This window comes from Sciurus carolinensis, chromosome 7 (assembly GCF_902686445.1).
Source record: "Sciurus carolinensis chromosome 7, mSciCar1.2, whole genome shotgun sequence".
In the NCBI taxonomy this organism is placed as follows: Eukaryota; Metazoa; Chordata; class Mammalia; order Rodentia; family Sciuridae; genus Sciurus; species Sciurus carolinensis.
In genome coordinates, this window is record NC_062219.1 from 114,302,775 (window position 1) to 114,328,761 (window position 25,987).

The 25,987-nt window shown below is 44.9% G+C and overlaps 1 pseudogene; it reads right to left on the bottom strand.

The window, feature by feature from the left end:
* Positions 1-880: 880 nt before the first annotated feature.
* Positions 881-16,417, bottom strand: LOC124989304 (60S ribosomal protein L4-like; annotated as a pseudogene).
* Positions 16,418-25,987: the final 9,570 nt, after the last annotated feature.

Genomic DNA, 25,987 nt, shown 5'->3' on the forward strand with positions numbered 1-25,987 from the left:
GTTGGTCCCTCTTGTTCTGGGACTTCTGCCTCTTGGCCTGCGAGCTACTTGTTCTTGCAGCTCTCCAGCTGCAGATGGCCATTGTGGACTATCCAGCTTCTGGTCGTATAAGTCAATCTAGTAAATTCCCTTTTTATAATCATATTCCTGCTGATTCTGTTCCTCTAGAGAACCCTAAATATATGGAGAGCTGCTATTGCACTTCTAACGGTTGGTTTAGTTAGGAGAGAGGGCATGGGTTTAATGCTGAGCCACTGTATCAGTCGCCTTTATGAAGACTGGCAGATGAACAATGTGCATTGTTTCATAATTAAGTTTTCCCCCATCATGTTTGTTATGATTACATTTGTTGATAGTTTTATGTCTGCCAAATCTAATAAAAATTTGGTTTGTATTTTGTATGTTTGATATTTCCTTTTATTTATTTATTTATTTTTGGTTGTCCATGAACCTTTACTTTATTTATATGTGGTGCTGAGGATCAAACCCAGTGCCTCACACATGCTAGGCAAGCAGTCTACTACTGAGTGACAGCCCCAGCCCTCCATTTATTTTTAAAAGTTTTATTGAGACAGGGTCTTGCTATGTTGCCCCGGCTGGTCTCAAACTCCTGAGATCAAGTGATCCTACTGCCTCTGTCATAGGCCAGACGATATGGGCAACAACCAAACAGACTCCATTTTACCCCGAGACTCCATGTCATGCAGGAAAGGCTTCTCCTGTGGAACACCCCGCCTCTGTACCCATCAACAGTTGCTTAGCATAGTACATTTGGCAACACAAAATGACAATTCTTTTTTTTTTTTTTTTGTTACTGCGTATTTGACCAGCTCTTTATTCAAAATAAACTGTCCCAAATTATTTGAACTTATGGAGTAAAACTGATTTTAAGAGTTTATGCAGCAGACTTTTTCTCTTCTGCGACAGGTTTCTTTTCGGCTGTTTTCTTTTCAGCTGTTGGTTTCTTGGAGGGCGCTGCCTTTTTCCCCACAGGTTTCCTCTGCTTAACACCAACAGCCTTCTTTCCGTGCTTCTTTACCACAGGCTTTTTGCCTGCAGCCCCCTTCTTATCTTTTTTATCTGATTTGGCTGCTGCAGCTGCTGCTGCTTTATCCACCCGGAGTTTGTGATTCTGGGCCTGGCGAAGAATGGTGTTCCGGCGCATAGTCTTTGCATATGGGTTTAGCTTCAACATGATTCTCAGGTTTTTCAATGGATTCTTCTTCAGGACTCTGCGATGAATCTTCTTACGTGGTGCCCTGAGAGCTCTTTGGATTTCTGGGCTTTTCAAGATTCTGCTGAGGTCTGTATTCATCATCTTGTGCATAGGGAGGTTATAGTTACTCTTGAGGGAAGCAGCTTTACGCCAAGTGCCATACAGTTCATCCAACTTCCGAAAAGCACTTTCAGTCCAAATGCAGAAACGTCCCACATGTCCACCAGGAGCAAGTTTCAAAATGTTCAGTTTGCTTACATTAAGTAGAGTAATTCCAGGAATGTTTCTGAAGGCCTTGATGATATCATTGTCTTCATTATAGATGATACAGGGTCCCCTGCGCTGGATACGACGACGGTTTCTCATTTTGCCTTTGCCAGCTCTCATTCGTTGAGAGGCATAGACCTTTTTGATGTCATTCCAGGCTTTAAGTTTCTTAAGAAGCAAAACAGCCTCCTTGGTCTTCTTATAACCTTCAACTTTATCTTCCACCACCAAAGGGAGTTCAGGAACTTCCTCAATTCGATGACCTTTAGACATGACCAGGGCTGGTAAGGCTGAGGCAGCCAAGGCAGAGCAGATGGCATATCGCTTTTGGGTTGTGTTCACTCTACAATGCCAATGATGCCACGTTTTGGTTGGTGCAAACATGCGGCCTCCTCTACACATATTTCCAAAGGCACCTTGGCCAGAACGGTGGGTCCCACCACCTCGAACTCTGGGAATTCGAGCCACAGCTCTGCCAGTACCCCAAGACTCAGCACTGGTCTGATGACCTGCTAATTCACTGATAGCATAGGGCTGTCTGTTGTTTTTATGCAAGTTGGTATGAACAAAATTCACAATATCTGGTCAAATTGGAGCCTTGAACACAGCAGGCAAAGTGACATTTTTGCCAGATGACTCCCCCTTTTCAGAGTACACAGATATCAGGGGTCGAGCACACGCCTTGTTCTTAGGCCCCAAAGATTCTCATTTCCAAAGGAACTCTAGTTTTCTAGGATCCAATAAAAGCTAGAATCCTCAAGTCCCTCTGAGAAAGACCGAAGTTCTCCCAAGTAGCTTCCAGGCGCGCCCTTGTGCTGGGTCGCCCACGTTGCCTAAGATGGCTGCCGGGTTGCCGCACAACCCAGTTCCCCCCAGAAATAGATGCCTTTGGAACGCTCGTCCTTGATTCCTCTCCAACAGATTTTGTTTTCTGAACCCTCCATCACTCCCTTCTCGCTCCGGAACAGGCGAAAGTCCAGCCACCAAGACTTCCACTCACCATGGTCAGGAGAGGAGAAGGCCACGCTCCTCTCGACCCAGCTGCTCCCTCAGGAAAAGCGGCAATTCTTACATAACGTGAAATTGTTCTCTTTTTGGTTCCTATTTTTCTTGGACAATGTACTCTGTCAGAGAACGATTGTCTAGATGTTAGTAACTATTCTTTAACTTGTACCCAATTAAGGTCGATTTGACCCACTTCCCCTTCTGCTTATGATTTTAGAGCTCATGATGTTAGTTTGTTTTGAATCATAGCAACAGACACTTGTGATTGATGGACTGACTGATGGTATAAAAACCCCTGCAACCTACACTTGGGGCTGTTCTCCAATAGCCATTTTTGGGCGTTGTGTGAGACAGCCAGCTGGCTGGCTAATAAACACTCTCAAATTTGGACTTCTCCTTGGTTATCGGTCTGTTCTTAAGTTGCGCCCCACAACAGCCTCAGCCTCTCTAGTAGCTGGGACTACAGGTGTGAGATAGGTATGCCTGGCTTTTTGATTTTATGTTTCTAGTTTTTTTTTTTTTTTATATGCTATATCCTGTTTAAAAATCAGTCACTGATGAACTGTGGGTATTTATTTATTTTTGCGGTGCGGGGGATTCAACCCAGGTCCTTGCAGATGCTGGCAAAGGCTCTACCATGGAGCTACAGCCCGGGGCCTAACTGTAGATTTTTTAAAAAGGTCCTTCACCACAGACACTTTGAGAGTCTCTGCTCTTGACTAGACATTGGTGAACTTTCCCTGCAAAGGGCCAGAGAGTAAATATTTTTGGCTTTGGGGGCTTTGTGTCTCTGCTGTTGTTTTGGGCAAAGAGCCGCAGACCACGTGTGAGTGAGAACAGCTGTGTCCCAATAAAACTTTACTTGTAGGCACTGAAATGTGAATTTCCTACAATGTTCATGTCATGAAATATTGTTTTTCTTTCTTTCTTTTTTTTTTTTCAGCCATAAAAACCTGAGAGCCATGTTTACTGGTTGCTGATGTGGCCCACGAAGGATGGGCAGACCCTACCCAGATACCAACAAGCTCACTGTGGGGGTGTTTGCTGTCATTAGATTCCCATCTCCTGAGCATCCACCATGTGCTGAAGATGCCCGGCAATCTCGGGCTTCCCTGATTGGTCAGCATGTGCAATTGATCTGTTTAACCATCTCTGAGGAAGCCACTGGCTGTAGGCTTGTAGGTCATGAAGACGGACAGGTAAGGTGGTGTGTGCAAGTGCCCTGTTCCCAACAGCCCTCCCAGGAGACAAGGGCAGGGCAGAGGCCTCCATGACCTGCAGGCCAGAGTGAATGGAGGCACTGAAAGGGAGTGAAGAGTGTTCCTGGAGGGCCCTGGACACCTTGGATAGATTTCCATGGTCCAGGGGCAGAGTTTCTGGAAGTGTGGTATATTTTATACCAGTAGCTCTGGAGTCTTCCTCCCTCTGACCAATCGTGGTGACAATGAAGATGTGGCAGCAGGATCGTCCCAGAGTGAGAACAGGGAGGCTTGGACCTGCGTTCCAGAACTTACTGGGCACTAGCCCGATGCACACAGGTGCTGACACCTCCTGACGCCAGGCTGTTTTCTCATAGAATCTCAGTGGATGGGAGCCAGCACCTCATAGAGGGCATCTGCCCTACCACTTCTTAAACTTTCTAAACCTTTTAAACTTTCTGTGTCTTTAAGAGTGCCTAGGAGGGGGCTGGGCTGTGGCTCAGTGGTTGAGCACTTGCCTAGCACGTGTGAGGCACTGGGTTCAATTCTCAGCACCGATTATAAATAAAACTAAAAGGTCCCTTGACAACTTAAAAAAAAAAAAAAAAGAAGAAGAAGAAGAAGAGTGCCTAGGAGCCTGGTGATTGAGGTCACAGATCAGGGCCTCATACAGAAATTGCTGCACACTGGGCCTCTGGACCTCTGGCCAGGGGAGAGGTCACTGGGAGTCGGGTCTGGTTCTGTGTGCCTCTTCTAGCACCTCTGATACAGAACAGAGAAGAAGTGACCAGGCCTGAGTCGGGGAAGAGGGAGAACACGGAGGAAGGATTGGAGGCCGGATTCTGTGGGCTGAGGAGGTGGAGGCCTCCAGCTGTGGGCATCGACCTGGGTCTGGAGGACGCAGCCCCACCCAGCACAGCTCCCAGGCCTCTGTGGAGGATGCCCGCTCTCCCCAGTGCCCAGCTGCCCTTTCTGTGTCCACCCCTGCTGGGGAGCTGAGGTCAGGAGGAAGCTGTGGGCCGGCCATGGCCTCTCTCCTGCTCTGTGACTGCCTCTTGCAGGGCAAGCCTGTGCCTCTCCAGGGAAAGTCAAGTTGAAGGCAGGTGGCAAGCCCAGGGACACTTGGGGGTCTGACCCTGAACCCCAAGCCTCAGGGTAGTCAGTCTTCAAGCCCAGGCTCCTGGTGGGTTGTGCTATGCTTCTGCCCTGGGGGACCTGGTAGGTGCTGGAGGGATGTGCAGGGAAGGAGGGAGGATTCCAGGAAGGAAGTGAAGGGAGGGTCCCTGCAACGGTGGGGGAGCTGGGGACGGTGCTGAGCAGGGTTCCTCAGCGGGACCAGCAGGAGATGGCACATCACTAAGGTGGGGGACAACGGAGCCAGGAACTTCCATCAGGCCTTCTTTCTGAATCCTCAACTCCACCCACAGGTGGTGCCTAAGCAGAGACTCCAGCTTCTCTTTCATGAATGAAGGAAGCATTCTTAAGATTTAATTTTTTTTAAAAGATGCGATTGATAAAGAGAGATGCGTTTCAGGTCGCTGGAGAGGCTGGGTGAATCCAGGCGCAGCCATCGGGTGCCATCAATCAAGCCCGCGGCTCTGTGTGCTGCGAGCTCCCGCAGAGATTCACGGACCACTCCGCACGCCTGGACTCCTGCTCCCACTGGGCCTCAGCGCAGTCCTTACAACAGGGGTGACAGAGACTGCAGAGAAGAAAGGGAAAGAGGAAGAACTAAAGAACACAGCAGGGATACCAGATTCTGCATGGAGGGCCCCGGTGGGGCAGCAGCCTGGGGCTGTAGAGCTGGAAGGCAGTTCAGGGCACAAGGCCGGTGCACCGGAGGCACAGTCTACAAAGCTGGTTCTCTCAGGTGCCTCGCAGAAAGTTCATGGAGATTGAACCCCGGGGTGCTTTACTACTGAGCCACATCTCCAGTCCACCCTTTTTTATTTTAATTTGAAGACAGGGTCTTATTCAGTTACTGAGGGCCTTCCTAAGTGGCCCAAGCTGGCCTTGAACTTGTGATCCTCCTGCCTCAGCCTCCCGAGTGGCTGGGATTACTGGTGGGCATCCCTGTACCCAGCTACTTTGCTTCTTAATAGATCTGGAGCTGAGGCCCAGATAGGGTCAGGGGCCTGCTCTAAGTGACCCGGTGAGTTGGTGATGTCAGCAGAATAGGCCTCCTGACTTCCGCCTGGAATCTCTGGGTCATTGTCTGACTGGAGTTTGACCCACAGACACGACAGGAAACCAGGCGCGAGGCAGAGGCCAGTGAGCTGGACGGATGGGGTTTCCTCATGCCCAGCTGAACTGAACTTCCCCTCCCTGAACCTCCTAACTCACCAAATCAGGGAGGGGCGCCCTCCTGGTGGGGAGGAAGGCTGCCGCCCTGGCTGGCCAAGAGACCTGTCACCCAGCACAGGGGTGTCAGTTTCTGCCTCCTACTCTGATTTTCCCTTCTCTGGCTACGGCCCACGGCTCCTTCCTGCTCCCAAATCACCTCTTGCCGCACACTACTCACCAGGGTGACCTGGAACTCTCAAAGGGTGGGTCTGCCTCTTTCTCACTCTGCGCCCCCAGTATGAGCGGGGCAAGCATCCCCCGCCCCATAGACTTGGGACCTCCGGCATCCCAGATGAGGGCTCTGCTAGAACCATCTGGAATCACCCTTTCCTCAGCATCTGGGCCTGGAGCTGGAGGGAGGGGATTCTGGGCTGAGGTTCAGACCCCACCCGGGTCAGGGCTGGCCCTCTGGAGGGGGGCTCACTACAGTCCCTGTCACAAGTTGAGTTTTTGCAGGAAGAGCTGGGGCCAGCAACTGGGCTGGAACTCTGGGCTCCTTCAGAAGCATCCTCAAGGAACCTCTGCGCAGAACCATGTAGCAGTTAAAAAAGGGTGAGGCGCAGCTTGTATTTGAACCTGGCTAGATCTCCAAACATCTCTCTCTCTCTTTTTTTTTTTTCTTAATCTTTCTTTTTTATTTTTTAGCATCTTACTAAATTTAATGATTGCTGCAGAATAGTATGTGCAGCGTCATCTCATATAAAGTAAGAGGAACTTGAAGCTGTTTATTTGTATACATAAATCCTTATCTGTAGAAACACACGAATTGTCTGGAAAATCACACATGAAACTAATAATGGGGTAACTTTAGGGGAAAGGACTTTGATTAGTATTGGGGAAGGAACGGTGAAGGGAATTTGGGCTGAACACTACTGCGATGTTTATTGTCCCAGCTTCATTAAAGTTTTAATTGAGAATAAATAAATATATATATATATAAAATAAGAATGGTATATATTTAGGGTGCACAAGATGATGTTTTGATACACTGTGAAATGATTAAACGAAGCTAGTTAATCCAGCTGTCATTCACTGCTCATCATCTTTTGTGGTGAGAGCATTTATGACCTGCTCTCTTCCTGACTGGGAAGTACCGCATACATTATTAGTAACTACAGTTGCCACGGCGCGCCCTAGATCCCCAGCACTTCTTCATCCTAACTGAACCTTGCCCTCTGGAACCAATGTCTGCAATGTTTGCTCTTAATAAAAAGTCTTTATATACATATAATCATAAGTTGCTCGTGTAATGAATATAATTTTAAGATACTATATTAAAAAGTATTTTGAGCCAGACACAGGGAGGCACGCCTGTAATCCCAGCCGCTCCGGAGGCTGAGGCAGGAGGATCGCTAGTTCAAAGCCAGTCTCAGCAGTTTAGTGAGGCCCTGAGTAACTTAGTGAGACCCTGTCTCTAAATTAAAAATAAATGAATTAAATAAATAAATAAAAAGGTCTGGGGATGCGGCTCAGTGGTTAAGTGCTCCTGGATTCAATCCCTGGTACAAAAAAAAAAAAAAAAGGAAGTGTCACGCATGTTAGAAACTAACCTACTCACTCTGTCCTGGTTTGAATGGACTGACTGGGGTAACTGAGTGCAGAGGTGGTGTGGCTGGAGGAGCCGGGTCCCTGGGGTGTGCCCTGGGAGGGTAGTTCCCGCAAGCCTTTAGCTGGTAGCCCCTCCCTCTGCGGCCCAACCCCTGCCATGAGCTGAGCTACACTGGGCTCTTCCCCATGAGGCACAGCCTCTCCGTGGATCTAAAGAAATGGAGTCAGCCATCTATGGACTGATGCCTCTGAAGCCTTAAGCCCCCATAAACTTCCTCCTCTAAGTTGTTCTTGTCTGATGTTTTGGTCACAGCAATGAAAAAGCTAACTAAAATATAATGATCCATTATAACAAAGGTAACAGTTTCAGACATGGAAATATTTGATAGGATTTACCAGTAAAGTCATGTAGGTCTCTAGTTTCAAGACAAATATAATCTTTAGCAAGACAAAATCCATAAATATTTAAGAAATAACTATACCAAACTTAAATTCTTTTCTTTTAATTTTTTTTAGTTGATGCAGACCTTTAATTAATTAATTAATTTATATGCGGTGCTGAGATTCGAACCCAGTGCCTCATACATGCTAGGCAAGCACTCTACCACTGAACCTCAGCCCCAGCAAACTTAAATTCTTTAAGGCAATAGTAAACAATCCTCACTCATTTTATGAGGTCAGAATTCCCTGACACAAGAAAACAAAGAAAGGAATTAGAAGACAGAAAAATGATAGTACCTCATGAGCACAATGCCCTGAACAATGGATCAGCATACTGAATTCAATGATATGTAAAAAGATAACACACAATGACCAGATGGACTCTGTCCCAAGAATCTAGGTTGGGTTAACATTTGAAAAATCAGTCAGTGAAAACTGCTCTATTAAAAAGAAATAAAAACCATACGATCATCTTAAAAGATATAGAGAAAAACATTTGAAAAATGAGCACTTACCACGTCAAGCATGGTAGAGCACGCCTGTAATCCCAGCAGCTGGGGAGGCTGAGGCAGGAGGATGGCTTAACAAAATAAGATCTCTAATACCTATACATTCAAAACTACAAAACACTAAGAGAAATGTAAGAAAATCTGAACAAATGGAGAGAAATACCATATTTTTGAACTGGAAGCTATGATATTGTTAAGATGTTAATTTCCACCAAACTGATGTTCAGTCATCTTTAGATATTGGTACCAAGCCCCTTCCCTGACCCCATACCAAAATCTGCCCATGGCCATGTCCTTCATATGAAATGGCATAGTGTTTGCACACAACCTACACACATCCTCCCATAATACTTTATCATCTCTAGATCATTTATAACACCTGGTACAATGTAAATGTTGTGTAAATAGTTGTTATATTGTATTGCTTAGAAAAAAATGACAAGAATGAGAAACTACATGTTTTGGGGCACAACTTAAGAACAGACCCATCACCACCGAGAAGTCCAAATTTGAGAGTCTCTATTACGCTGGCCAGCTGACTGTCTCACACAATGCCCAAAAAATGGCTACTGGGAGAAAAGCCCCGACCATAGAGTTGCAGGGGTTCTTATACCAAAAATCACATCAATCATAAGTGTCTGTTGCCATGATTTGAAATTACAAACTAACATCATGAAATCATCAGCAAAGGAGGAAGTGGGTCAAAACGACCTTACTCAGGTACAAACTAAAGAATGGTCACGAACATCCAAACAATCATTGTTGACATTACCTTTCACATGGTGCATTGTTTAGGAGAAATAGGAATCAAAAGAGAACAATGTTTCATTATATAAGAATTGTCATTTTGTATTGCTAAACATGTCATGCTAAGTAAATGATGATGGGCACAGAGGTGGGGCGTTCCCATGGGAGAAGCTCATTTCCTACATAACATGGAGTCTCAGAGCAAATGGAGTCTGTTTAGTCATTGCCCATGTAGTCTGGCCTGTAACATTTCCATGGAGATAAATCTGTCAGCCTGTCACACTACGCATCTTTGGTACAGATGAAATATTTTTTTGCATATTTTTGAATTTGGTTTGATTCAATTCATGAATGCAGAACCTGCAGATACAGAGAGTCAACTGTATAAACTCAGAAGCAGAGAGAGACTCCACTCATCAGATACAAAATATATGCCCAAAGCCACGCCCCAATGCCCACCTCCTCCAGTCACACCTACCACTTCAGTTACCACTCAATGAATCCTATCAGGGTTAATCCACTGATTGGGTTAAGGCTCTCACAACTCAATCATTTCTCCCTGAATCACAGTAGACATTTTTGTTGAAACCGACAAGAGGATTCTCAACTTGTGAAATGCAGAGGGCAGAGTAGCCAAAACAATTTGGAAAACAAAGTACAAAGTTGGATGGTTCATACCAACTGATTTCAAGACTTACCATAGTCTACAGAAATCAAGACACTGTGATTTTGGAGTGGGATGACTAATTAAATCAATGGAACAGAAAAGATAGTTCAGAAATAGACCCACGCCTGGAGGGACAAGTGATTGCCAACAAAACCACCCAAGAAATTCCATGGGTAAAAAGGAAATCTCTTCAACAAATGGTGCTAGAACTATAGGATCCTTACCTCATACCACAGAAAAAAAAATCAATTCAAAATGGACTATCGTTCTAAAGGTGAAAGTCCAAATTGGAAAACTTTCAGAAGAAAACATTAGAGAAAATCTTTGCCTATAATAGATTTTCATAAATGTGGAATTATACAGTATGCATTTTTTTGTATTTCTCAACTTTGCTCAGGATAATGTTTTTGAGATTCACACGCGTTGCTCTTTTATCAGTGGTCCAGTCTGTTTATTGCCGAGTTACATTCCACTGTGAAATGCTACTCACCTGTTCATCTACTGAAGGACAGTAGGAGGAAGGGCAAAGTGGCACGCAAGAACTTTCTAGGGTGCTGCAAAGGTTCTCTGTCTTCAGAGTGGTGACTGACACAGGGGCATAAGCGTTTTCAAAACTCATCTAACAATACACTTAAAAGGGTGGATTTTATTTTACTTAAATGGGAACTCAGTGAGTTGAGTAAAAATTTTCTCAAGTGCGTGTGTGGTGCAGGAGAAGCAGGTCTTCCAGCCTACCCCTGTGCCCTGGACTAAATATGGAGTCTCTAAGCTAGTGGAGAAGAGTGTAGGAATGAAGAAAGTGATCTGGGGGGCTGGGGAGATAGCTCAGTTGGTAGAGTGCTTGCCTTGCAAGCCCAAGGCCCTGGGTTCGATCCCCAGCACCACCAAAAAAAAAAAAAAAAGAAGAAGTGATCTGGGAGACCTAGATAGGTGCACACCTGTCCCCAGTCCCCAAGACTAGGCCAAGAGTCCCATAGAAATCTTGGGATCTGAGAATACATGGTATCACTTCCTCAATTCCTGAAAAATGATCTTGGGAGGTGGAGATGTTTTCTTTCCCACCCACCCTGACATGGTAGAGATTAGACAAAATACATTCATGTGTCTTAAGCAAGGGGCAGAGATCCCAAAGCTGTAGTGGTCTTGAATGATAAAACCTGAGAGTTTTTTCTTTGAGTCTGAGAGGGCAGAGGGTGAGGCAGTGAGAGGTGGGGTCTCCAGGCTGGTGAGGGAGTCATGGGCTCCACAGCCCAGATCCCGAGGGGACTGCACACCTCAGAAGAGGGCGGATGGGAAGTAAAAGGATGAACCTGGAGCTTTAGTCAGCTATTTCACTGCTGTGACTAAAAGACCCAAGCAGAGCAATTGTAGAGGAGGAAAAGTTTATTTGAAGGCTCACGGTTTCAGAGGTCTTAGTTCATAGAAGGCTGGCTTCATTCCTCAGGGCTCGAGATGAGGGAAGACATCATAGCAGAAGAGTGTGGCAGAGGGAACCAGCTCACCTGGTGGTCAGGAAGCAGAGAGAGACACCACTTCTCAGATACAAAATATATACCCAAAGCCACGTCCCAATGCCCAACTCCTCCAGCCACACCTACCACTTCAGTTACCACTCAGTGAATCCTATGGGAGATTAATTCGCTGATTGGGTTAAGGCTCTCACAACTCAATCATTTCTCCTCTGAATCTTCTTGCATTGTCTCACATGTGAGCTTCTAGGGGACACCTGTGTGGAAAGTGGACCTGGTGTGAAACGAAACATGCAACAGTATCTTGCGTGTGCCAGACTTGTCTCAATGGTCTCACTACCAAAGAGCCACAAGTGTGCTAATTAGAATCAAAATAAGGATACTTAGGGTTCCTCATACAAAAGTTTAAAATCCTTGTAGTGGTAAAGATGGAAAAAACAGAAAAATTCTACACTTATAAAAATCCTTTAAGGCACTTGTTATGATTTAGGTATGAAGTGTCCCCCAAAAGCTCATGTGTGAGATGATTCAAGACAGCTCAGAGGTAAAACGATTGGATTATGAGCCTTAACCCGACCAGTGCATTAATCTGCTGATAGGGATTCACTGGTCGGGGGAGGGTAATGCAGGCAGGTAGGGCGTGCCTTGGCTGGAGGAGGTGGGCATTGGGGTATATATTTTGTCCGTGGCGTGGGGAGTTTGTCTCTGCTTCCTGATTGTCATGTCCTGAACTTCCTTCCTCCTCCACACCCTTCTGTCCTGATGGTCTGCCTCATCTCAGGTACAGAGCAATGCAGTCAGCTATCTACGGACTGAGACCGCTGAAATCCTGAGACCCAAATAAACTTTTCCTCCTCTAAAATTGTTCTTGTCAGGTCTTTTGGTTACAGCAGGAAAAAAAAAAAAAAGCTGACTCAAATGGTACTTGTATTTACCTCTTACAAAATATAAAAATCTGATAATTATGAAATTTGAGTCTATTTTGCTAGAAGCTTATGTCTATTCCAAATTTGAGTGGAACTTGAAATTGACAAATGACTTTCAAATTGCTGGACCCTTTGTCATAAACCCTCCGAATCTTTTTCAGTTTCTAGAGTCCTTGTCCCCTTTGTCCAGCAAGAACTGTGCACCAGGCTCCCTCCATTTAGGGTCTTCACCTGCAATAGGGCTGCACCTTCCACACCTGGCTCAGGCTCCTGGAGGACACTGAATTGACACTAAGCTGTACAGGACTCGTGTGTGTGTGTGTGTGTGTGTGTGTGTGTGTGTGTGTGTGTCTGGGGGTGAGGGGAGGTACTGGGAGAGAAAGAGATCAGATCCACTCAGGTCTGAGACACCTGCCTGGTCCTGGGCATTCTTCCGGTTAGTGGGAACATCTGCAGAGAACCCAGAACAGAGACCCAGGAAAAAACATCTAAGTTTAGATGTTTCTAGTCACCCAGAGTTATTCACCTCAGGAACCTGATGGGAGAGAGGAGGCGATATTCCTATTTTACAGAGGAACCGAGTTCCCTCTGCCAGCAGAGGTACTCAGGGAGGAATGGGCAGGGAGAGCACTACTGTGGTCTCTGCTTCCCTAGTTTCTTCTCAAATCTGAGTCTCAGGGTTGGGGGGAAGAAGGTACCAATGTTTTCCAGAAAGATTAGTAGGGTGAGATTCCAGAGAAAACAGGTGCCACCCAGGGCTGTTTCCTCCGTTCCCTGACAGTGACCCAAAGGCCCATTCCCTGGGCACCTCCCAGGGCCCAGTTCCCAGAGCCATGCTAAGCTCCATTAGGGGGACAGCGGCACCTGGAAGAGTCACCCTTCTAGGACTGGGGAACTTTTAGGAATCCACCTGAACTCCCAACAGAACTGAAGGTCCATGTGTTGAGCAGTCAGCACCGTCAGAATCCGAGACCCCTCCCTGCATGGAGACTGTTGACTGGAGAGAAGACAGTCACCTCCACATCCCAGCGCTTACTGTCTTCAGGAGAGAGAGGACCATACCAAAGAGCAGGTGAGAAGGACAGAAGGCCACAGGAGGCGTGGAACAGTGGTCCACGTCACCTTTTGAATATAGCTCTGAGGCTTATTTTTAACAGGTATATGTTTTCCTTTTCCTCTTCTCCCTCTCTCCCCACTAACCTGGGGGCAGGGAACAGATTACCCTGAGTTATCGGTGCTCCACCGGTGCTCCACCGAAAGAGGGATCTGCCAGAGGATCCCGGAAGTGAATAGCTCCCAATTAGCAGGTGAATGTTGACATACCATCAGGGCCCCCGGGAACCGGTCAAGGCACACCTAGAATGTGGTTTTTGAAGAGCTCCTTTAGAATCCCCCTGTCCCTCCTAATGGGCAGAATCACAGCCTCCGGGACAGTAGTCCCTTGTCTCTCCTTTGCTAGTAAAGCAATTGAACTTCTTTTTCATTTTTCTCAAAACCATATCCTCCTTATTGAATTGGCATCGGGGACAAGGACTGAGCTTTTGGCAGTAGGCAGAGTGTGGGAGGAGGGTGCTCTTGGGACACTGCGCGGCTCAGGCAAGATAAGCAACTGTGTGAAACTGCAGAGCTGAGGGCAAACGCGTTGGCGGGGCCGCACGCACGCACGCACTCTCGCGGTCATGGCGGCCTCAGGCCAGCAGGGGGCAGGAGCAGCCTGTCCATCACCTGGGTCTCTGTGCTGCCACGGAGACCCCCTCCTCAGTGCTACAGAAGACCCCTGGCTCCGCTTCCTGTGCAGCCAGAGGGTGACACCTGCGTTAGAATGAGTGCTGGGCCGCGAGGGTCCTGGTGCCACGATTTCCCAGGAAACCCTTCTGCAAACCACCGAGACGCCTGCGCTCCCGTCCTCACAGTCAAAGGGGATAGTGGCAACGGCTTCACAAGGCTTTTGTGGAAATTAAATTCGACCGGTGGCCCCCAGGTTGTGTGCACAGTGAGATCACCTGTGGTTTCAAAAGGACTGCCTGGTTCCGCTCCAATGGGCTTCATGTAATCGATCTGGGTGTGGCCCGGACATTTGCATTTAAAAAATAATCCCCAGTTAAGTCAGAGGTGCAGACTAGTGTGGAAATTGGAGTTGGATGACCAGTAAACTCTAAATTGCAAATGCGTTTTTTCCATTTTTCTTGAGACCCTTTTTTTCTACCTCTGTCCATAAAATTAAAATTCTATCCTCTCTCTCCCCTGCATAATCTCTCAGAATAGAAAATGTGGATTTCTCTCACCATTGGAATTTGAAGAGTTCAAACCTTCATTCCTATGATCTGCACAAACTTTATCTGAACTTGCTAGCTGACTTAAAAACCGGCTGTGACAAGCATCCTCATGCACCAGGGAAGACTGTCAAGATTCTCCAGCGCAGGAGAGAGCAGAGGTTCTTGACCATGGCGTCTCGGCTGTTCTCCTCAAGGGTGTGGGGTCCTGGGGTCTTCAGGTCTGCTCTGCTGGGTACCAGGGGCACAAAGAGCCAGGTATAATGCACCAATTTAACTAAAGTCTTAACCAGGTGTCGTAGCACACACCAGTAATCCCAGTGACTCGGGAGGCTGAGGTAGGAGGATCTTGAGTTCAAAGCCAGCCTCGGCAAAAGCAAGGCACTAAGCAATTCAGTGAGACCCTGTCTCCAAATACAATGCAAAATGTGGCATTTGGTATGTTGGTATTTAGTATGGTGCCATTGTCCGGAGGCCTGTGAGACGCAGGGATGCTTCGGGAGGCTGCTGGGGCGGCCCGCCTGGGAATGCTTCGTTAATGGTTCTCGAGCGTTGTAACGCACTGGGGCTCATTCCATCTGAAAACTGCTGCAGGACACGTTGCCAGGGACTTTGAGAGGCAAGTGTGTCATTTCAACCCCACCTCCTGCTCTCCTTGGGGACTAGAGGGGCATAAGGGTTAGTCAGACCTCAAAGAGTCAGAGTCCGCCAGGCTCTGGAAGGAGAGGGCTTGGAAGAAGCAGGGCAGCCTCATTTCCATGCTGGCTTCCTCCTGGGAGGAGACTGGCCTCTGGTACAGGAAGCGGGAGAGCAGGGAGACATAGGGACCTGAAGGGGGTCCCCGGAACTCAGCCTCAGAGCTGGCTGGGCAGGGATGGAGGAGTACCTCTCAACTTCCTCCACGATGCAGCTCAGGAATGGACGCAACACAGGCACAAAAGGGCTCTTCTCTCAGGACTGATTTGACAGTCGAGGAAAACAAACCCCAGAGAATGCAAATGTCCTGTCTGAAGTCACTCGGCTGTCTCGGGTCGCAGGAGGACCAGGACCTAGGTGTGCTGCCTCCTGGCCGGAGGCTCCCGTCAGGCACTGCTGCAGCTCCACTAGGTTTGCCCGTCACCCACCTGGGAGCTCCCCCGTCCCCTCTGCTCTGCTTTGGGTCCCCAAGGCCTTATGCTCCCCACCCAATGGAGCTCCGTGCTACGGCCCCCTAGCAGTGTCACCAGGGAAATGACAACTCTGGCCATTTCTTTTCTCTTGGCCAACCTCTCCCTCCACCCAGGATCCTTGGGTTTCCATGATCCTTTTCCAGGAGGTTGCTGTGTCTTACTCTACCACCACCCCTATTTGGTGGGTTTGGGGTAGGTCCTGCACAGTCTCCGGCCTCATGTTGGGTCCAGGGGCTCCTCTCCCTATCCCGGATCCTCCTACCCTCTTCTCCTTCTAGTGGGACCAAGCCTCCTCCTCCCTTCCAGCCTGCTGCGGGCAGTTTCCTGGTGCGTCTGTTGTGTGGCCTGCTTGTGACCAAGCTCCTGATGCTGGTAGCCCCCCCGTGTCCTGCGTTGTGGAGTGGGTGGGATCTGGCCTTGACCTGGGGGGCAGTGGGGCAGGGGCAGCTTCTCTCCCGGGAGTGGCGTGGTACCTATTGGAAATGGCATCTGCTTACCCGTGTTTTACCCTGTTTGTCTCTGCACACTGATCTGGTTGTCACCGCTCACCACTTTCCTTGACCTTCAGACTCATGCTCCTGGTTCACGTCCACGCTGGGGCACCCAGGTTTGAGGCTGTAGCCTTGGGCACCTTCCATGTCTAACCCCCAGGAATGCACATGCACATACCAGCGCAGACAGATCCACGGGTGTTTCAGGTATCCTTCCCTCTGCAGCCGACCAGCGCGTCTGGGAGTCTCCCCTGTGCACCAGCCTTCAGGAGGGCAGAGCCCGCAGTCCTAGGGCTCTCCACGGGGACGTGCGTCCTTCTCTGTCCAGCGGGGAAAGGAGTGGGTAGATAGAAAAGGAAGACCGAATCTGGTGAGAAGGGGACATTTTAAGGAATAAAAAGGGACTGGTACTGGGAAGACCTTCAGTTCAAAGAGGAGAGTTAGAAGAGAGCCAGTGAATGGACGCGCTTCCACGTTCTGAATTCCTCCTTCTCCACTCGCTCCTCTCCTTCAGGAACAGCAGCAGTGGCTGCCCCAAGCCCCTGCCTAGTCGCAGGCCCATGGGTACTCCCTGTGAGCCTGGCTGGGTTCCCTCACCTCCTCTTACTCTTCCAAGACCCCTATGGTTGGAGCCATTTTTTTTTATTTGTTTGTTTTCTAGTTCTTTAAAAAAATTTTTTTATCTGTTCTTTTCAGATAAACATGACAGTAGAGTGCGTTTGACACTTCCCGTTCTTGTGACTGTACTTGATGTGGAGTTTCACTGGTCACATATTCATATATGAACATAGGAAAGTAATGTGGATTAATTCTACTGTCTTTCCCATTTCATCACCCCTCCCTTCCCTTCATTCCCTTCTGTTTAATCCAGTGAACTTCTATCCCCCCCACCATTATGTGTTAGATACGCATATCAGAGAGAACATTTTGCCTTTGGTTTTTTTGGAAATTGACTTGTTTCACATGGCATGATAGTCTCCAGTTCCATCCATTTATGGGCAAATGCCATCATTTCATTCTTCTTTAAGGCTGAATAATATTCCATCGTGTATATATACCACAGTTTCTTTAACCATTTATCTGTTGAAGGACACCTAGGTTGGTTCCACGGTTTAACTATTGTGAATTGAGTTGCTATGACATTGATGTGACTGTGTTACTGTAGTATGCTGATTTGAAGTCCTTTGGGTATAGATGGAAGAGTGGGGTCACTGGGTCAAACAGTGGTTCCATTCCAAGTTTTCTGAGGAATCTCCACACTACTTTCCAAAGTGGTTGCACCAATTTGTAGTCCCACCAGCAATGCGAGTGTACCTTTTTCCCACGTCCTCGCCAACATTTATTGTCACTTGTAATCTTGATTGCCATTCTGACTGGAGTGAGATGGGATCTCAGCGTAGTTTTAATTTGCATTTCTCTAATTGCTAGAGAGGTTCGAGCCTTCTCGTGCCTATAGGAGAAGCCTTGCACCACCCAGTCCTCCACTGCGGAGGCCCCTCCCCCAGAGTCGGGGACCCCCAGATTGTCTGCCGCCACCCCATGACCCCAAGGCTTGGACCGACCACCTGGGATTCTCAGGATGCCTGTCCCACTTGCCCGTGTCCGTGAGCTAGAGCTCAGCCCATCAGCGTCTCCTGTTCTCTGTCAGCCCGCGCTCAGCTGGCTGCCTGGTGGCAGGAACCTTCACAGCCAGCTTTGTTTTTCTTTCTCCCTTTAAAGGAAATATCTTTAGTTCCCAATGTATGAAAGTGAAACATCAGATATTTCCAAACATGGCATGAATTTTAGAAGTGTCTGACAGTGGAGGAAAAGGATCTCCATCTTACATTGCAGATGAAAGTGTCAATAGCTTTAGGACTTAACCATCTTTTTCTTTTAAATAAGTAAGAATCCAGCAGATATTTTAATTTCATCAAAAGCTAAGGATATAATCCAAGCCACTTGGGAGGCTGAGGCAGGAGGATTACAAGTTTGATGCCAGCCTGGGCAACTCCGTGAGACCCTGAGGGCTGGGGATGTGGTTCTGTGATGGAACACTTGGTAGAAATTGTGAGGCCCTGAGTTTCATCCCCACTACCATTAAAAAAAAAAAAAAGGGGGGCCGAGGATAAGAACAAATAATTTGTCATAGAATAAAGAATGAGTAATATGTATACATGTGTTCAATGTGGCTGAAAATCAAAGAAACGTACAATGAAACAAGACCTCGCTGTTCGCCTAGCAGTTCAAAGAAGCTTCAAATAAACCCTAATCCTACTCTGTCCTCGAGGGGTGGGGGAAGGGCATCTCATGTGCTTTTGGACAGACATAGTTGACACCCTCTTTTTGGGGTCAATGTGATGATGAATCAGAGGGCAGAACGAAGAAAACAGACGAAAGAAGCTCCCTGCTTTGAGCCAGCAGTCCTAAAATGTTCTTCTGAGCAAGCCATTTGAGAGTGGGAGCGCTGCGGTTGTTTTAAAAGTGAAACAATCTTAGGAAAACCAAAGCAGCCCCCTCTACCACTCTCTGCCTTGGTCCCCGTTCCCCTGAAGGAATTTACTTCACATTTTTATCTATTCTTTCGAGGAGTGACCTCTACACTTTTATAAGATGAAAAAAGAAAAAAATTATCCAGAGTGTATACTGCTTTGTTGATTTTCCTGATTTAGGTATTCTCCATAAGCACTTATTAACAAAGGTGGGAACTGAGTTAAGGCTTCGCTTCTCTACCCACTCCCCTTGACCCACAGTAGAGTCAACCCATGGCCGTCTGTAAAATTGAGGTCCAGATTTTAAGTTTCCTGACCCTGTAAATATTGTGTGTGTGTGTGTGTGTGTGTGTGTGTGTGGTACTTTGTTTCATTTTCAATATCATCTTTTAATGATCCCAGAGTTGCTTATTTCTTGTTAGTTTTATTTTCTAAGCATTATTGAAGTCCTCAGGCCCAAATCCAGGAGTCCCGACAAGTCAGGTCTGACCGCCTGCCCCAAAACCAAACAGAAAAGGTAAAGGGGAAGAGCAGGAAAGGAACTTGAATGCATGCAGCTGTGTTGGGGAGTCAAGGAGAGATCGTAGGTCTCAGGCCTGGCTTGGCGGGACTCACACGAGCTCTAGGTGGAAACAGGAAGAACTGGGCGGGGGCGAGAGATGGGCGTACTGCAGTGGTCTTGGTCAAACTGTCGTCTGGCTCATCATGAGCCCATGAGCCACTCACGTCTGGTTCTGTGAGGTGGCTCTGGAGAGGTGGCTCTGAGACGCTCTGGAGAGGTGGCTCTGAGACGCTCTGGAGAGGTCCTTATCACTCGAGGGGACAATTTCCATTTGCTGCTCAGCCTCTTTTTCTATCAGACCCTGTGATACTGGAAGGGGGATATTCAGTGCCCATGAAGTCATTGCTCCTTCTTAGGGGCTGGCCTCATGGTCTGGTGCTCTGCTCCACTGCTCCTAGAAGCTGTAGGGCCAGGACTGGAGACTAGGAGATGCCACTCCAGGGGTCTGGAGAGCTGGCACTGGGATGTCTCTGCAAATCTTGAGAATACCTTAGTTATTCTTTTTTTTTTTTTTTTTTTTTTCCTTAGTTATTCTTATTTCAATACCCTTGGTCTTTTTTTTTTAATTAAAATATTTTTTTATTTTTACAGACAAATTTTAATTCATTGTACACAAATGGGGTACAACTTTTCATTTCTATGGTTGTACACAATGTATATTCATGCCATTCATGTAATCATACATAGAAATAGGGTAATACTGTTTCGTTCTACTGTTTTTCCATTCCCACCCCCTCCCACCCCTTTTTCCTCTACACCATCCAAAGTTCCTTCATTTTTCTCTTCCCCCTGCCACCCCCCATTGTTATATACTCTTATCAGAGAAAACATTCAGCCTTTGGTTTTTTGGGCTTGGCCTATTTCACTTAGTATGATATTTTCCAACTTCATCCATTTACCAGCAAATGCAATGATTTTATTCTTCTTTATGACTGAGTAACATTCCATTGTGTATATATACCACAGTTGCTTTATCCATTCGTCAATTGAAGGGCATCTCGGTTGGTTCCACAATCTAGCTATTGTGAATTGAGCTGCTATGAACATTGATGTGGCTGCATCACTGTAATATGTTGATTTTAAGTCCTTTGGGTATAAACCAAGGAGTGGGATAGCTGGGTCAAATGGTGGGTCCTTTCCAGGCTTTCTGAGGAATCTCCATACTGCTTTCCAGAGTGGCTGTACCAATTTGCAACTCCACCAGCAATGTATGAGTGTGCCTTTTTCCCCACATCCACGCCAACACTTATTATTGCTTGTGTTCTTGATAATAGCCATTCTAATTGGAGTTAGATGAAATCTTAGGTGGTTTTAATTTGCATTTCTCTAATTACTAGAGATGTTGAACTTTTTTTATTTATTTGTTTATTGCCTGTGTATCTTCTTCTGTGAAGTGTCTGCCCATTTCCTTAGCCCATTTATTGATTGGGTTCTTTGTATTTTTGGTGTAAAGTTTTTTAAGTTCTTTATGAACTTTGGAGATGAGTGATCTGTCTGAGGTGTGTGTGGAAAAGATTTTCTCCAACTCTGTAGGCTCTCTTTTCACATTATTGACTGTTTCCTATGCTGAGAAAAAATGTTTTAGTTTGAATCTATCCCATTTATTGATTCTTGCTTTTATTTCTTGCACTATGCGGGTCTTGTTAAGGAAGTCTGGTCCTAAGCCAACATAATGGAGATTTGGGCCTATTTTTTCTTCTATTTGGTGAAGGGTCTCAGGTCTAATTCCTTGATCCTTGATCCGTTTTGAGTTGTTGTACAGGGTGAGAGATAGGGGTTTAGTTTCATTTTACTGCATATAAATTTCCAGTTTTCCCAGCACCATTTGTTGAAGAGGCTATCTTTTCTCCATTGTAAGTTTTTGGCACCCTTGTCTAGTATGAGGTTACTGTACTTATGTGGGTATGTCTCTGTGTCTTTTATCCTGTATCATTGGTCTACCTATCTATTTTGGTGCCAATACCATGCTGTTTTTGTTACTACTGCTCTATAGTAGAGTTTAAGGTCTGTTATTGTGATACCTCCCTGCATCATTCTTCCTGCCCAGGATTGCTTTGGTTATGCTGGGTCTTTTGTTCTTCCAGATGAATTTCATGATTGCTTTTTCTGTTTCTATGAGAAATGTCATAGGGATTTTAATTGGAATTGCATTAAATCTGTATAGTGCCTTTGGAAGTATGGTCATTGTGATAATATTAATTCTGCCTATCCAAGAACATGGGAGATCTTTCCATCTTCTAAGGTCTTCCTCAATTTCTTTCTTCAATGTTTTGTAGTTTTCTTTGTAGAGATCTTTTACCTCTTTGGTTAGATTGATTCCCAAGTATTTTATTTTTTTGATGCAAATGGAGTTATTTTCCTCATTTCCCTTTCAGATGTTTCATCACTTATGTATAAAAATGCTTTAGACTTATGCATGTTGATTTTATAACCTGCTATTTTGCTGAATTCATTGATGAGGTCTAGAAGTTTTCTGGAGGAGTTTTTTTGGATCATCTAAATAGAGAATCATGTCATCAGCAAATAGTGACAGCTTAAGTTCCTCTTTTCCTATTTGTATCCCTTTAATTTCTTTAGTCTGTCTACTTGCTCTGGCTAGAGTTTCGAGGACAATGTTGAATAGAAGTGGTGAAAGAGGGCATCCCTGTCTTGTTCCCATTTTTAAAGGGGATGCTTTCAGTTTTTCTCCATTAAGAATGATGTTGGCCATGGACTTAGCATAAATAGCCTTTATAATGTTGAGGTATGTTCCTACTATCCCTATTTTTTCTAGTGTTTTGAGCATGAAGGGGTGTTGTATTTTGTCCAATGCTTTTCCTGCATCAATTGAAATAACCATATGATTCTTATCCTTAAGTCTATTGACATGATGAATTACGTTTATTGATTTAAGGATGTTAAACCAGCCTTGCATCCCTGGGATGAACCCCACTTGATCGTGGTGCACAATTTTCTTGATATGTTTCTGGATACAGTTTGCCAATATTTTGTTAAGGATCTTTGCATCTATATTCATCAAGGATATTGGTTTAAAATTGTCTTTCCTTGATGTGTCTTTGCCTGGTTTGGGTATGAGAGTGATATTAGCTTCATAAAATGAGTTTGGTAGGGTACCCTCCTTTTCTATTTCCTGGAATACTTTGAGAAGTATTGGAATGAGTTCTTCTTTGAAGGTCTTGTAGAACTCAGCTGAGAATCCATCTGGTCCTGGGCTTTTCTTGGATGGTAGATTTTTAATGGCTTCTTCTATTTCATTGCTTGATATTAATCTGTTTAAATTGTGTATGTTCTCCTGGTTCAGTTTGGGAGGAGCATATGTCTCTAGAAATTTGTCGATGCCTTCAGTAGATTCTATTTTGTTGGAATTCAGATTTTCAAAGTAGCTTCTCATTATGCTATGTATTTCAGTGGTGTCTGTCGTGATATTTCCTTTTTCATCATGAATTTTAGTAGTTTGAGTTTTCTCTCTCTCCTTCTCTTTGTTAGTGTGGCTAAGGGTTCGACTCTTTAGTTTTTCAAACAACCAACTTTTTGTTTTGTCAATTTTTGAATTGTTTCTTTTGTTTCAATTTCATTGATTTCAGCTCTGATTTTAATTATTTCCTGTCTTCTACTACTTTTGGTGTTATTCTGTTCTTCTTTTTCTTGGGCTTTGAGCTGTAATGTTAGGTCATTTAGTTGCTGGCTTTTTATTCTTTTCTTGAATGTGCTCCATGCAATGAATTTTCCTCTTAGTACTGCTTTCATAGTGTCCCAGAGATTTTGATATGTTGTATTGTCATTCTCATTTACCTCTAAGAATTTTTTTTATCTCCTCCCTGATGTTTTCTGTTATCCATGTTTCATTCAATAGCATATTAGTTAGTCTCCAGGTGTTGGAGTAATTTCTGTTTTTTATTTTGTCATTGATTTCTACTCTCAGTTCATTATGATGTGATAGAACACAAGGCAGTATCTCTATTTTTTTGCATTTCCTAAGGGCTGCTTTGTGGCATAACATATGGTCTATTTTCGAGAAGGTTCCATGTGCTGCTGAGAAGAAAGTGAATCTGCTCATTGATGGGTGGAATATTCTATATGTCTGTTAAGTCTAGGTTATTGATTGTGTTATTGAGTTCTATGGTTTCTTTGTTTAGTTTTTGTTTGGAAGATCTATCCAGTGGTGACAGAGGTGTGTTAAAGTTACCCAGAATTATTGTGTTGTGTTCTATTTGATTCCTGAAATTGAGAAGGATTTGTTTGATGTACAGGGATGCACCATTGTTTGGGGCATAAATATTTACTATCATTATGTCTTCCTGATTTATGGTTCCCTTAAGCAGTATGAAATGTCCTTCTTTATCCCTTCTGACTAACTTTGCCTTGAAGTCCACTTTGTCTGAAATAAGCATGGAAACCCCTGCTTTTTTACTGAGTCCATGTGCATGGTAGGTTTTTTCTGAACCTTTCACCTTTAGTCTGTGGATGTCTTTTTCTATGAGATTAGTCTCTTGCAGGCAGCATATTGTTGGGTCTTTCTTTTTAATCCACTCTGCCAGTCTGTGTCTTTTGATTGATGAGTTTAGGCCATTAACATTCAGGGTTATTATTGAAGTATGATTCGTATTCCCAGTCATTTGGGCTTATTTTTGGTTTTTAACTTGACTTGGTTTCTCCTTTGAATGGATTTTTCTTTCGGTAGTTCCTCCCTTTGCTGACCTCCATTGTTGTTTTTCATTTCCTCCTCATGGAATATTTTGTTGAGAACATTCTGTAGCGCAGGCTTTCTATTTGTAAATTCTTTTAACTTTTGTTTATCATGGAAGGATTTTATTTCATCTTCAAATCTGAAGGTTAGTTTTGCTAGGTATAAGATTCTTGGTTGGCAACCATGTTCTTTCAGAACTTGAAATATGTTGTTCCAGGCCCTTCTTGCTTTTGGAGTCTGGGTTGAGAAGTAGGCTGCTATCCGTATTGGTTTCGCTCTATATGTAATCTGATGCTTTTCTCTTGCGGCCTTCAAAGTTCTATCTTTATTTTGAATGTTAGGCATTTTCATTATAATATGCCTTGGTGTGGATCTGTTGTGATTTTGTGCACTTGGTGTTCTGTAAGCCTCTTGTATTTGATTTTCCACTTCATTCTTCAGGCTTGAGAAATTTTCTGATATTATATCATTGAATAGGTTGTTCATTTCTTTGGTTTGTATCTCTGTGGCTTCCTCAATCCTGATAATTCTTAAATTTGTTTTTTCATCATGTCCCATAGTTCTTGGAGATTCTGTTTATGATTTCTTACCATCTTCTCTGGGCAACTTTATTTTCAAGATTAAATATTTTGTCTTCATTGTCTGAGGTTCTGTTTTCCAAGTGGTCTAATCTGTTGGTGATGCTTTCCATTGTTTTTTATTTGGTTTATTGTTTCTATCATTTCATGGATTTCTGTTTTTTTTTTTTTTTTTTTTTTTTGAGAGTCTTTCTTTGTTGAAATGATCTTTTGCTTCCTACAATTGCCCTTTCAACTGCTTATTGTTATGATCATTGATTGCCTGCATTTGCTCTCTTAACTCATCCTTTGCTTCACAAATCATCTTAAACATGTGAAATCTGAAGTCCTTTTCTGACATTTTTTCTACCATACTGTCACTGGATTCTATTAATATAGAATCTAGATTTGTTTGGATCATTTTCTTCCCTTGTTTTTTCATGTTATTCATGTATCTTCCCCTCTAGCAGTGCAGATCTGGAGTATTGCATCCCCCCCCCATAGGTTTATAGTGACCCTATAGGTTTCCAAAACCTTTTCTTTAAGGAGGAAATCAATATTAGCAGTGCCCAGTTCAGACAGTATGCAACCCTAGACCAAATAGCCCCTATGAGGACATTAACAATATTATCATAATAAACAGAATGAGTTCAATTATTATCTTCACTATAACAAATAGATTTGCAATAAGTCTACAGTTTCTAATGGAGGACAAAGGGGATGCAGAGGGGTGAGGATATATCTGTTAATGGGATAAGAAAAGAATATAGATTATAGAAATTATTCTAGATCATAGAAAGAGTGATCATAGATCATAGAAATAGTGAGAGTATAATCAAAAGAAGTTGGTTGTTAGCATGCAAAAAGGGAGAAAGAGACTCTGAGGGAACAGGTAAACAAAAGGAAAAGAGATCAAGAAAAGCAAAGAAATAAAAACTTAAAATTTTTCAATAAGGAGAAAAAAGAAAATTTACACTATAACAGTCATATAGTATTCAGATCTTGCAGTCTTCAGTAGCCTGATGCATGAGAGGTACCTGATAATGAGCTTCCAGTTTCCAGCATCTCAGAATGGGATTTGCCCCACCTAAAGATCGGAGCTAGCTTCAAGGATTATCCAAGATGGCCGCTCTAGCTTCCAAATGTGTTGGCAAATGGGAAGCTGCAGCTGGGGGTGTGGGCAGGGTCAGCTGGAGGTCTTGGAGGCGGGGTGTGGTTGGTCATGCAGGGGTGGTGGAGGTCGGGTATGTTTGATGTGGTTGTGGGATCCTGGAGGCGGGGTGCAATCAGTCAGCCTGGGGGTCCTGATGGTGGGAGCAGTCAGTCAATGTGAGGACCCCAGAGGCAGGGAGTGATCCGTTGTGCTAGGGATCCTGGAGACGGGGCTCAGTCAGTCTGGCCAGGGGTCCTACAGGACCTGGCTGTTGTCTCAAAATGGCG